General features: G+C 45.3%; 1 protein-coding gene across 1 annotated transcript in view; it reads right to left on the bottom strand.

Annotated features, from left to right (window-relative positions):
* Positions 1-12,638, bottom strand: part of SV2C (synaptic vesicle glycoprotein 2C) — a 191,956-nt gene that overhangs the window by 87,544 nt on the left and 91,774 nt on the right. The window lies entirely within an intron of this gene.

The following is a 12,638-nucleotide window of genomic DNA, read 5'->3' as shown; positions in this document are numbered from 1 at the left end:
GCCCGCGTACCACAAAAAAAAAAAAAAAAAAAAAAAAAAAAAGAATCTGCCTGCCAATGCAGGGGACAAGGGCTCAAACCCCTGTCCGGGAAGATCCCACGTGCTGAGGAGCAACTAAGCCTGTGTGCCACAACTACTGAGCCTGCGCTCTAGAGCCCGCGAGCCACAACTACTGAGCCCGCGTGCCACAACTACTGAAGCCCGCGTGCCTAGAGCCCGTGCTCCTCAACAAGAGAAGCCACCACAATGAGAAGCCTGCGTACCACAATGAAGAGTAGCCTTGGCTCGCTGCAACTAGAGAAAGCCCGTGTGCAGCAACAAAGACACAACACAGCCAAAAAAAAAAAAGAAAATAGATGGCAGCTCTACGTCCCTTCACCTTAACAATCTGGGCAAGTGAATGGAGTATTCCTCCTTCTGGGGACCCTGATCTGCATATGGTAGAAAAATGAAGTCCAGATTCTGTAGCTGGTACCCTAAGATATCAGGGAAGTCTTCTCTACCTTTCCACAAAACGGTAAATATCTCTTGCCCTCTAAGGCAGTTCAATATTATTGATGGAAATGCGGGGAATGATCATATGCTCAAACATGGAACATTTTAGAAGATGATGACAATTTTTATGTCCCCCCCAGGTGACAGTTAATTTAGAAGCACAGCAGTTAGTTACCAAGACTTGGTAATGGTGCTAATTGTAAGCCTTGGATAAGAGACCTAATTAGATTATTGATGAATTCAGCCCAGCAGTGGTATTTTCAGGACAGTTCTTTTCAAAGACACACACACACACACACACACACACACACACACACACACACACACACACACTGTCTAGTTCAGAATATAGAGATGTGCAGAGAGATGAGTTGGGGAGCTCTTATGGAACCATAAGGCTATCATTAAGACCTTGTTTTAGAGAGAAAAAAGATAAGTGTTTCAGAGTTAGGTTTGATAGTAGGTATCTAACAAGAAAAACATTAGAAAAAAATGAATAATCCCCAATGCCTTTAAAGCAGGGGGGTGCTTTTGGTGGCTGGAAGGCCCCTTCTTTGCTGGAAGGCCCTTTCAATGGGTGCTGCTATGGATCGACCTGTGTCTCCACAAAATTCATATGTTAAAACCCCACCTCACAATGTGACTGTATCTGGAGATGGGATAATTTCTTCAGGAATTAATTAAGGTTAAATGAGGTTATAAGGGTAGGGCCCTAATTGGATACAAGGAGAGGAAGACAGAGATCTCTCTCTCTTCCATATGTGGACACAGAAAAAAGACAGCCAGGAAGAGATCCCTCAACCAGAAACTACTGACCAGCACCTTGATCTTGGACTTCCCAGCCTTCAGAACTGTGAGAAAATACATTTCTGTAGTTTAAGCCACCCAATCTACGGTATTTTGTTATGGCAGCCCAAGCAGAGTAATACAGGTGGAGTATCTAAGTTTGGAGCTAGAAGCTGGGCAGAGCTGAATTTCTGTGCATAAGAATGGAGAGTGGGGTGGGCAACGCAGTTAGATTTCTGGAGTAAGGAGACAGAAACCAGTGAAATTACATGCTGTGTGGGGAGAGGGAGAGAGAAGATGCAGTGTAGCCTTTGTAGGAAACACAAATGTCAAGTGAGACTTTATGAAGTTGTGGGATAAAAGGTGCGTGATGTAAAAACCTCTTCTGTCTCATAACATTTTCAGTAGGATAGTTTTAAAAATAACAGAATTCTGGGTGTGACTGGTTTTTCTTATGGCAAATGATGGAGGCTTGGTGCTTAGAATGCTTGGCAAGGGGCTGTGACAGCATCGCCCGGATAGATGAGGGGATGGACGGTTGCCATATGGGCCATATACACACACTGTAGAGACCTTAAAAATGATTCCAAATAACCCTCTATATGTTGTTCTTTGAGGACGTTTCTTAGCTTTGGCATGTCTGGAGAACATTTTGAAGAAATGAGAATCAGAAGACTGGTTCTAATTGCTTATCTTCCATTTTCTGTGACACTTTGGGAAATGACAAACTTTCTATGCAGCAGGCTCTCCATTCCAACAATGGGAATGACACTTACTGTTGCTTTTGTTCCCAAGATTATTAGAATAAATAAGATGATATATGTGAAAAGACCCTTCAAAAAGTAGTACTAATTTTGTTTTCTACTTTTTATGTTGAAATACAGCCACAGAAAGCTGGAAAGATAGTACAGAGAGATCCCATGTACCCTTCACTTAGTTTCTCTCAGTGCTTGGAAATGATTAGATCTTACATAACTGTAGTACAATACCAAAGGTAGGAAACTGACTGTGGTATAATGTGTTCTTCATCATTTTATAACATGTGTGGATTTATGTAACCACCTGCAATCAAGACACGATTCCATCAACACAAAGATCTCTGGGGGCTGCTCCACTGTAGTCATGCCTGCTTCCTTTCTCCTCACCACCCCTACCCCTTGCCAACCATTAATCTGTTCTCCATCTCTATCTTTGTCATTTCCAGAATGTTTTGTATCTTTTGAGATTGGCTTTTTCACTCACTAAATGCCCTTGAGGTCTCTACAAGCTGTTGTATCAATTGTTCATTTCCTTTTATTGCTGAGTAGAATTCTATGGTATTGTAGACATTTTGGTTGTTTCCACTTTTGGGCTATTACAAATAAAAGTGTTCTGAATAACCATGTACAAGTTTTTGTGAGGATATACATTTTCATTTCTCTGGGATAAATGCTCAGGAGTGCAATTGTGGGTTGTATGTTAGGTGTGTCTAGTTTTTTTAAAGAAACCCCCAAATTATTTTCCAGAGTGGTGGCACTATTTTGAGTTCCCACCAGCAATGCATGAGACATGCATTTTCTGCATCCTCACTGGCATTTGGCATTGCCATTAATTTTTAAACTAATTTTTTTTTTTTTTTTTTTTGCGGTACACGGGCCTCTCACTGTTGTGGCCTCTCCCGTCGCGGAGCACAGGCTCCGGACGCGCAGGCTCAGTGGCCATGGCCCACAGGCCCAGCCGGACCGGGGCACGAACCCGCGTCCCCTGCATCGGCAGGCGGACTCTCAACCACTGCGCCACCAGGGAAGCCCTAAACTAATTTTTATACTCTAAAGTGTATTCACTGTTTTCAAGACAAACCCTAGTGTCAACAGCTTTTGGAGGAGGCACTTCTATCTATAGTAAATGAAACCAACTTTTCTGTTTTTATTTATTGTAGGTTCCACTATCTCTACTGGAGCTCAAGTTCTCCAGGATTCGTGGAAGACACAGTCTGCTGTCAGGCTGGGATTCACATTTGCTTTGGGGAAGTCTGAGGGATCTAGTAGTCAACTGTGATCTGAGGACCGGGAAAGTCTGGCTCACTGAAATGCTTTGGAGGATTCACTTGTCTGGGGCTTTCTAGAGTCTTGTACCTACATTTTCTGAAACCAACTTGTAAAGGCCATACTAGCCCAAACCATACCGACCTTCATATGGGCCCAGGTTCTCCTCCTGACACACATTAGTGTATGCTAAGCACCTTATCTGAGTGAGGGCTTGGGATAGCTTGTCTCTAATGTCATGTATTAGTAATTATGATTTATTAAGGACTGCATCTTGCAAAGAAAACTCTCCCCCATGACTTTTGAAGAGCAATCAAACCAATATCAAAGCTCCTTGGAAGCTTTCTACACTAGAAACTGAAGCCGTATACTTTGAGCTAATTTTTCTTAGACAGTAAGTGTTTTCTTTGGGTTCAGGTACTGAAATTTTGAGTTTGCTGACAGCCCTTCCAGTCACCAAAGGAAGGACTCCCTCAGTTCCTGCTGTTTTTTCCAAGCTTGGTTCTCCAGCCTTCCTGACCATTCTGTGAGCTATTCAGTGGCTTTCCAATAAATCCCTTTCTGGTTGAGTTAGCTGGAGTTGCTTTCCATTACATCCTTACAAAAACTAATATAAAAAGACCATACTTAAACTTCTGATTATGAAATACATGAACAGTACTACAAGATTTTCCTACAAGAGATGGCCAGTTGTCCCCCAGTACCCACTTTATTCTGATTTGTGTTCTCCTTACTCCTTAGAATAGGAGTCGGCTATATATTTCCAAGACGCCCTTGCAGCTAGCTATGGTCATGTGCTGGAGTTCTGACCAATGAGATTTCAGTGGATCTGTGTGGGGCTTCCAGGAAGATTCTTCATGGGAGCACAGACATACCCTTATATGTCCTTCCTGCTCTGTGCTGCCTAAGATGTGGACCTCCTGGTTGGAATGTGCTAAGAATGGTGGAACTCTGAGATAAAAGGAATTGGGACCTTTGATGATGACCATGGAGCTACCATCCCAGCCCTGGACTGCTTCCACCCAGGCTTCTTTTATGTGATATAAAACAAGTTTCTAACTTATTTATGCCTGTTAATTTTTTTTCTTTTATATCTAGTCAATCCTAATCTTAACTCATACAGATGGTGAAGAAATAGAAGGTGGGATTCTGGGAAGAACCTAGAGTCCAGTGATTCCCTAGGATTCAGAAGAAAGCATTTGTTGATTTTTAGCTTCTATGCTTCTATCTACTTCAAAATTATGGTAGCCATTAGACCTGTCAATAGGTATTGTTACTTAATATGCTAATTTTTTTTTTTTTTGCGGTACACGGGCCTCTCACCGTTGTGGCCTCTCCCGTTGCGGAGCACAGGCTCTGGACGCGTAGGCTCAGCGGCCATGGCTCACGGGCCCAGCAGCTCCACGGCATGTGGGGTCCTCCCGGACCGGGGCACGAACCCGCGTCCCCTGCATCGGCAGGCGGACTCTCAACCACTGCGCCACCAGGGAAGCCCGCTAATACATTTTGATAACTGTATTTTGAAACAACTGGTTTCATTTATAATCCTATTTCATTTTCTGCATTTAAAAACATTATTCTGAAAGGAAGTCTGTAGGCTCCACCTGACTACCTGAGGGATGGATTATAGATCCCAGCTCTGCAGTGTCACCTAGCAGTGTTAGCAGCATAGGAGTCTAGCTCTTAACATGAATACACAAGCAAGAAAACTGCCATATTTTTCAAGCCCATTTCTCCATTTTAAGATCATGTGTATAAGGTGTGAAAATCAGTAAAAAAAAAAAAACCTCAACTAAAATTAGAGTCAGGGAGGCCAGTAGAGGGAGCTCTCACACATCATCACTCCCCATCATTTGCATGTGTTCACCTCTATTTGCATGCCCTGCAGAAAGAAGAGTACCTTGTACCCCCAAACAGGAAGAAGTCTACTACCCAGAAGGAAGATTTTCCTTGCCCAGCAACAGCCCAGCCAATGAGAAACACCACAGCCCAGCCAGTGGGAAGCAGTCACCACCCTGAACTCTTGCTTTCTTCCAATGAACTTTCCTTTGGAACAGCCCCTCGCAACTCCCCTCTTTTCTCTATAAAAGCAAGCTCCCCTCCTTCGATCTCTGGATTTGCCTATGGTCTGCCATAGCTTGTGTTTCCCAAATTGCAATTCCTCTGGCTATAACTGAATTTTGCTGGTAAGATAACTGGCTATTTTATTATTAAAGTTGACAAAAATAATGCGCCTGGTACAATGCCTGGGACATAGAAGGGTCTCAACAAATGACTGACATCCCCTCCCTTTCTGGGGAGCTTGAATGGAAGAGTTATGACCTGAGCTCCATAGTGATTGGATTGATGCACAGCAGAAGAGGCAGCTCCTCTAAGTTCACTATACTAACCACAAAGGTCAGAGTGAGACTTGAAAAGCACTTCCCCAAACTGTGCAGAACTCTCCATCCCTCAAGGAAGTAGACACATCTTTTGGGTCTGTAGCAGTGGATGGTTTTGTTGTGGGTAGAGGGGCTATTTGCACCCTAGCTGATAAACATGTTTTCCCCAGGTGATGTATAGGGTGAGGAGAGAGACAGGAGGGCTCGGGTGGGAGAGCTGGCTGGTGGCTATGTTTAAGAATGAGAGACTTCTGAAATACTTGTTTCTGTTCTGGGTACTATGAACAAGGAAACATACTCACAGAAGAAATGGCCATACACTTAAACTGTGATAATGCCTTTTTGATCTCACATTCATTTCTTAAGCCCTTAAAGAATATCATTATTGGGTTTTTTTTGGGGGGGGGGTGCTGATGTATTTTATGACTGCATGGCAGTCATAGAGCGTAGGAAATCTGAGTCCAAGGGTCATTTTGTTAAAATGAAAGATTGGATTGATCCTAAAATGGACAAATTAAGAAATCATATTGGTGTATGTTGATGTACCGAATTGATTCCCTTTTCAGTGTCTTACTCAGACACATGAGCATAAAATCTTCAGGGCTGTGACATTCAGTGAAGTATGGCAAAGCTGGGCAGCAGGGCTTGGGGTCACCTGCTGCCTGCCTGTCAAGGCTGGGCTGGTGCATGGGATCCCAGCTCTTATTTTATCCCTCCCCTGCCATCCTGGAGTGGGCACAGAATACTGTGGCATGCCTTACAAGTTCCGTTCCTGTGCCTTTCCCCATTTTATCCATCTCCACAACCTTCAAATGATAAGTGAACAGTTAAGAAAACATAGTTAGGAAAAGGGGAGTAAAACCTTTTTAATATTCCAGTTCTTTCTTTCTCCCTCATCTCAACTTCAGCCCCATCTGTGGAAAGAAAAAACTACACTTAACGAACTACTTGTGCCTGGCACTGTGCTAAGTAACCACTTTTTTTTGTATATAGTCCTTTAGTACAGCAACCCTGTAATGGGTATTATGCCCATTTGGTAGAGGAGGAAACTGAGAGTCAGAGAGCCTAAGTAATTGCCCTACTGGTGACAAAGCTAGAGAACAGCAGAGATGGCTTGGAACCAGGGCCTGTCATATCTAAGCCCATGCGGACTACCTGTGTCCAGAGTGTAGGACACCTTGCAGCTGAGACAGAGCTTGGCTCTGGGGATGTCCATGTAACCAGGATGTCCATGGACCAGGATGTCCATGTCCTGGTCATGTGTGCCAGCAGGTGAGGGCCATCAGGCTCTTGTTCTTTTTACCCAGGGAGTGGCACCACGGCCTTTAAAATGAGTCTTTATATAGGATGTGCCCTTTTGAGTATTAATTCATCCAACAAATAAGTGAATGGAAGATTCTGATTCATTGGGTTGCAGGTAGTCAGATGTTACAGTATTGTTTTTTCCTTGATTCTCTCTCATCATCTTACATTTTTTCTTATTTTTTTCTTCTGTCTGCTTCCTCTGATCTTCTCACCCTCTAGGTAAACTTTACACATTTTACGCATTTTAGCTCATTCTCCCTCTCTCCCCATAGCTCTGAGCTCACACTGGGCTGTGCTGACAGTCTGGGTATCCTGTGTAGGATATGAACCTGTTAGCAATAACAGCTACCATTTTTGAACATTAGTTATGAACTAGGTGCTCTAACATGATCATCACACTCAATCTCAAAATGCTGACTTAGGAAATGGGGCTGGGGGTACTGAAAAGCTTGACAGAGCTCACACGCCCAGAAGCAGCAGGGCTGAGACTCAAAATCAGCTATCACTGTTGCCTCTCGCCCTTGGCCACAGTGCCTTCCTTCTTGTGAACAAAATGTACACAGCCTTCCCTGTTTCCTTCCTCAACCAGACAGCTACTCGACCATCCCCTCCTCCCTTCATTCCAGTTTCACCATTAGGGAGAAGAAATGTATTAGCTTCACACCTCTTGTAACTAAAGGAAGTAGAAGACATCTTGATAATTCAGACAGCCTTGGGACTCTGTGTTTTTAAGCCCAGACATCACATAGCTGGAGGGGGAGGGCTGGGCTGGGCTCAGGCTCTATGGGCGTCCCCAGCTTGGCCCTGGAGGTCTGCAGCAAGGGGTAGGTGATGGAGGCAGTGGGGCTGCTCTAGCCCGGGTGCTGTGGGCTTTAAGAGCTGAGGCATTTCGTGCTGAGAGCCTTCCCACCTAGCTAACTGAATGTCCTTGCTGTGCACTGTCACCCACCTCGGCAAGGGACAGTACCTCATCTGATGTGCAAGTGAATGTAAGCAGAAACTAACACACCACTGTAAAGCAATTATACTCAATAAAGATGTTAAAAAGAAAAAAAGAAAGAAAGAAAACGACGACAGAGGGTTTAATGGAGCAGACAGCACAACAACCTGGCAGCAACTCCAAAGCCTGGGAATCAATGAAGCTCTCAGCCAAGGAAGGAAAGGGCCGGGCCTGGGATTCAGCTCCCTGTCCCACTTTCCCCTTAAGGCACTGGGGCTTCCATTCAATGCTGAGGTGTCCTGATTCATAGGGGACGTGGGGGAGGGGAGAAAGGCTGCAGGGCAACCTTTGCACCTGTGCCATCTGTTCCCTGACACAATGCTTGTTCTTTTGTGAACCAGAAGCCAGTCCCCACTGTGGGTCAGAAGTCATTGGCTTGAGAATGGGTGTGGGTCAAGAGGAACCACACTTTCTAACACCTGCTCTCAGCTCCTACAGGCCCCTGAGCTTTGAGGCCAAGGTGTTTACTTCTGGGTGGGTTCTTCTCTCCCCCTCCCTTACTCTCTGGGGACTGCTCTTTGCCACAGGGGGAGAAAGGGTCCAGAGGCTGCTGGCTAGAAGGAGCTGGTCACAGGGAGGTGGTGGACAGGAAAGGTGCCTGGCGGGATGACATCCGTATTCTGCCCCCTAACGTCTTGTCAGAGTACGGACCTTCAGGTGCTGGCGTCCATCTGACTCCAGGGAAGTTTGCAGCCCCAAGAGCAGTGATGGGAAGGTAAAGCGCATCGTCATCTGATGCTTGTACAGAAACTTGGTTGGGTGCAGGCCAGGTGAATCCGAGGTCCATCAGGAACTTCTGGCACAGCCCAAGTCTTAATTAGCCAGCCCCTGCAGAAGGGGTCCGAACACCCTTTCTGAAAGTTGTGTCTAACTTCCTAAGAATCCCTCCAGGTTTCCTTTCAACATCCTTAGTGATCAGCTCAAGGTCTGCTTTGCATCAGAAGCTTGTCTGGAGGCAGAATTCTGGTCTCACGGCATATGCTCAGCCTTTATGCACTAATTGCTCAGCCACAAATGCGGAAAGGTGACGCCCAGAAACACAAGAGCACCTGCTTTCCCCATGACTATATGCATCATCTATCCCTTGACATCTTTGCCATGTGGATGCCAATTACTGATTCCTTCCCTCCAGAGCAAATCTTATTACCGGTGTGAGAAGGGCCAGTGCCTGACTCTGAGTTGCTTTACTGTGCCCTGAATTCCTTCCCTGCTGGGTGAAAATTCAATACACTGTACAGGGGTGGTGCTCAGAGGTCTCCTGAATGAAAGATAGAGAGGCGAGGACCTGCATGCTCTCTTGTTATTTCTGTGGGCTGTGGCATCATTTATACCCTGCAGAATTTCAGAGGGAAAAGAGAAAGCTTCTTATTTTTTCAGAGGTAATAGGGAAGGTGCATGGACTTTTAACCCTTTGTCTTTTTTAAGTAGAGTAAAAAGATGTGTCATTGGAAAGAAGAGATATCTAGATGTTACAGTTACTTTTAAAGTGTGATTCTGAACTGGAGGAATGGAAAAGCCCTTTAGCCTGGATGAAACCAACAGTATTAAAACTCAAACACCAAATGAATAAGTCAACCACGCAGGTCAGGCTCACTCTTTGCTCCCATTCAGAGCTGCCCTGTATATACCTGACGAAGTCCCAGGGGCTTTGGGCATCACCCACTGGGAGAGGTACAGAGCTGACAAATCTCAATCTGGGCTGCATGTGAGAACCACCTGGGGGCTTTAAAAGGAAAGATGCTGAGTCCCCAGCACAGAGAATCTGACTCATTTGATCTGCGGTAGGACCCAAGCATGGGTATTTTCAGAGGGGTGTGGGAAGTGGTAACCTTCTATTAAAAAGTGCTTATGAAAAAGTGTAACCTCCGTATAGTGACACGCACAAATCTTGAGCACCCAGCTTAATGAATTTTTATGAATAAATACTGTTGAAACCCACCCCATCCCCATCCAGATACAGAACATCATCATCCCCCAGAAGCCTCAGCACAGGATTTTAAAAATTAAACTCTTTTATTTTGAAAAAATTAGAACTCTTCAAGTTGCAAGAGTATAAAATGAACTCAGCAAGGGTATTTTAAAAATCTCCCCTGTTGATTCTAATACACAGACAGGATTGACAGCAGTAATTTGCTGGTTACTTTTGTTTTTGTTTTTTGTGTGTGTTTTTTTGCCACATTCTGGCCATGGAAAGCCTTCAGTAAAGCATGGGCATACGGTTTTAATTTTCTGTTACTGATTTCTTAACCAGGTCATTATTGGTTCCTTCAATATAGAAATTAATGTCAGCCTCAGATGCATTTAATTCTGTTGTACTGTGACTGTCTCTGTAACTTTTCAAGCGTCGTTTATGATTCACAATCTCCCTCTTTCTGGCTATATATGGTTTAGGTGGCCCTTTTTGCTCAAATAAGAATATCTTATGTGTGCTTGGGAAAAATAAAGGTGGGGATCACGCTAATCTTTTGTGGGTTGGCCACTGTCAGTTTGCAAGGCCAGAGACAAACCTGGAGCCCTCCACAAGGCTCGTCACAGTTCAAGGGCAGGGATGTGCGAAAGGCAGGAGTCTGGGGAGCTGAATACTGAGTGAGGAAACAAGATAAAAAACAAAAGCAATCGTGTCCAGGCCTGGTGGAAACAGGCAGACTGCAAAGGCCAACCTGAGTTATGAGTTTAGGGAGGCCAGCAGGAGAAATTCTGAGATGTGATGGGAAGGGAGGACCAGGAAGGGGGCAGCAATAAAGCCAGGAGCCAAGAAGCTGTGTTGTCACCAGAGGCTGAGACACAGAACATTCTGGCCTTAGAAGGAATCCAGCTCCCAGGCTGTGCTCTGTGCAAGTACCTGGCAGAGATGGCCAGAGGGGCTGTAATTGTGACGATCTGCACCTGGCACCTTATTTCCATTTACATAAAGGCTGCGTATGGACTAGCGGTGGCTCTGGGGGCAATGCTGGGTACAGCTGGACTCTGCCCAGGCCCCGCACCTCCCTTTTGTCTCCTGATACACAGTTCCTATGGAGCAATTCCTTACGTGGTAGCTAAGTGACTCTTCCATTTGGAACAGCGAGCTGAGTGGGGTGGGCATTAGACACCGCCATACAGGGGAAGGTTCTTAGGGTGACTGAGGTCTTCAGGTCCCAGATGAAGGAGGAGAATCTCCTTTAATTCCTCAGATGGTGGCAGAGGACAAGCCTCACGGTGGATATGGGTAACTGCCTATATGAGGGCATCTCTGGCCCAGAAGTGACCAAAGAGTCTAAAAATGAGAAACCCATCACACTCAAATGTTTGGCAAAGAAAAGTTCTCTTCAGACCCCGTAACCAATTTCTTATGTCTTGTGTATTTTTTGTTGTCGTTAAATACAATTTTGGTTTGCATATAACTTTTTGGGTTTATTAAAAGAAAGAGTGTGACACCATGAATTTTATAGCTCAGTATGAAAAACAAATCACAATGCATCTGAACACTGAAGTCTGTCTTGTCTTTGATTTTAGCAATGAGTTAAATTCACTTAAGGTTTTTCCCTAACAGAACTATGCTTTGTAATGAAAAGCTGCTCTGTTCTTAAAAAGAAAAGAAAAACAAAAGCAGAAAACCAGAAAATGAGCAAGGAGTGAATTTTTTTTTTTTTTTTTTTTGTGGTATGCGGGCCTCCCTCTGCTGTGGCCTCTCCCGTTGCGGAGCACAGGCTCCGGACGCGCAGGCCCAGCGGCCACGGCCCACGGGCCCAGCCGCTCCGCGGCACGTGGGATCCTCCCAGACCGGGGCGCGAAGCCGGTTCCCCTGCATCGGCAGGCAGACGCGCAACCACTGCGCCACCAGGGAAGCCCCAAGGAGTGAATTTTTGAAATCTAATTTTTTAGATTGATTAGATTTTAGATAGAACAAAGAATGAGTTTTTGAAGTCATCGTGGTTTTAACATACATAGTACTCATAGTTTGCCAACTTCAGCCTGTTTTCATACACATACACACACTCATATGTGCACAAATATAACCAGAACACGTCCCCTCCCCTTTCCTTACATATTGAATTCAATTCCTAGATTCTGTTAACCTCTCGCAGCATTTCATTGTTTGTGGGTGAAGCAACTGGGAGCTTGTGCCTTCTGAGAGGGCAAGTACTAATCAGAAACATGAAACCTTCAAGTATTCTGAGGAGGCAGGAACGGTTAAGTGCTTAGGAGCAACTGGGGAGGGGGCCTGTGGAGCAAGGGTGGTAGAGTCACCTCTTAATTTCTGCAAATTGATGGTCCTTGACAAGATGGGATTCTTCCTGCTCCCATCCCAGTCCTGAGCTGCCAGAAGAGGTGAGGCTGACATGGGCTGAGCCTTGGACTAAGCCCAGAGGAGACGAATAAAGGCACTTGTGGGTGCCTCCTGTGCATGACAGTCCCCAGAACAATTGTAAGTCACGTTGCCTTATATGCTGATTATGATCTATGCATCCTTTCACCTCCACTTACACGGGGACCCCAGAGTTGATAGCACAAAGGAAACAACTGAAAGCAGTGGCATTAAAAATAGCAAAATGGGGCTTCCCTGGTGGCGCAGTGGTTGAGGGTCCGCCTGCCGATGCGGGGGACGCGGGTTCGTGCCCCGGTCCAGGAGGATCCCACGTGCCGCGGAGCGGCTGGGCCCGTGAG

The sequence above is a fragment of the Physeter macrocephalus genome, chromosome 8 (genome assembly GCF_002837175.3).
Source record: "Physeter macrocephalus isolate SW-GA chromosome 8, ASM283717v5, whole genome shotgun sequence".
Lineage (NCBI taxonomy): Eukaryota > Metazoa > Chordata > Mammalia > Artiodactyla > Physeteridae > Physeter > Physeter macrocephalus.
The sequence above is the reverse complement of the archived record's forward strand: the minus strand, read 5'-3'. Positions and strand labels throughout refer to the sequence as shown.